Here is a 1,484-nt window from a genome sequence, read left to right as displayed (position 1 = left end):
AAAAAAAAAAAAAGAAAGAAAAAAAGAAACCAAAAGTTGTTGACAACAGATGTGGCTACAAACTAGAAACCCTGACCTAGGGAGTGGCTACTTGGTGTTTTGGACATTAAGAAGACCCACAGAGGTGGATCCCCCTCCACCCTAATGAAGGTCAGAGAATTCAAGCCAATTCCTGCTCCTTAATTTTAAAATAAGAGGTTTGACGTAGGAAGTGGCTGCCTACAGGATACTTGGTCTAGGGTGTGTTTGCTGCACATCCTGCCCAAAACATCAGAATGCTTAACTTGTCCTTTGTATCATGTTAAAGCAGTCTTTTGTCTTCTTCCCGCCCCCCATTCGTATTGGGGTACAAAAGTGTGAAAATTAAACACCGGCAGGCAGGCGAATTCAGTATTCAGTATCCACTGAGTTGCCCTCCTGGTGTTGTTCTATGTCTCTGTGTTTCATTCATATCTCTGCTCCTCCTACCTAATGTTACTAATCCACATGCCCCTACCCTGGAATGTACAATCCTGTCGTTGCCGGACAGCAACAGACGTCACTCCAAAATGTGGCTTATGACATCCAGCCACTGTTATTTTTGAAGCAAGGTTTCTCTACATAGCCCTGGCTTCCAACACACAGATCTGTCTGCCTCTGGCTCCTGAGTTGTGGGCTTAAAGATATATGCCACTACTACCTGGCCAGATTCTGTTTTTTGTTTTGTTGTTTTTTGAGTTTTTGAGACAAAGTCTTGATTTATATATAGCTCGCATGTGTAGACGGAGACTGTTCGTTCATTCCCTAGCCACCTGGGCACGAAGAGCCACACAGAAATTATACCAATTACAACACTGTTTGGCCAATAGCTTAGGTGTATTTCTAGCTAACTCTTGCATCATAAATTAACCCATTTCTATTAATCTGTGATTCACCACTAGGCCGTGGCCTACCAGCAAGTTTCTGGCTGGCAGCTGGTCTCTTTCTCCTTTGGCAGCTACATGGTGTCTCCTAGATTCTGCCTACTCTTTTTCTATATCTCTGTTCTGATTCCCCGTCTGGCATTTCTGCTAAGTCATTGGCTGAAACACCTTCTTTAATAACCAATGGTAATAAAACATATAGCATACCGAGAGGAATCCCACATCAGACGTGTGACTTCACAATCCCCTACCTCAGTCTCTCCAATGCTATGCACCGCCACTTTCAGTATAGGGTCACACTCCTGTTAGTGAGTTCCTCTAAAAAGAGATTTTTTAATTTCTTTTTAATTTTTTTCTTTTTGATTTTCAAGACAGGGTTTCTCCGTAGCTTTTGGTTCCTGTCCTGCAGCTAGCTCTTGCAGACCAGGCTTGTCTCGAACTCACAGAGATCTGCCTGCCTCTGTCTCCCGAGTGCTGGGATTAAAGGCATGCGCCACCACCGCCCGGCTTTTTTTTTTTTTTTTGGTTTTTTTCGAGACAGGGTTTCTCTGTGGCTTTGGAGCCTGTCCTGGAACTAGCTCT

This window comes from Microtus ochrogaster, chromosome 4, assembly GCF_000317375.1.
Source record: "Microtus ochrogaster isolate Prairie Vole_2 chromosome 4, MicOch1.0, whole genome shotgun sequence".
Lineage (NCBI taxonomy): Eukaryota > Metazoa > Chordata > Mammalia > Rodentia > Cricetidae > Microtus > Microtus ochrogaster.
Note: the sequence above shows the minus strand (reverse complement) of the source record.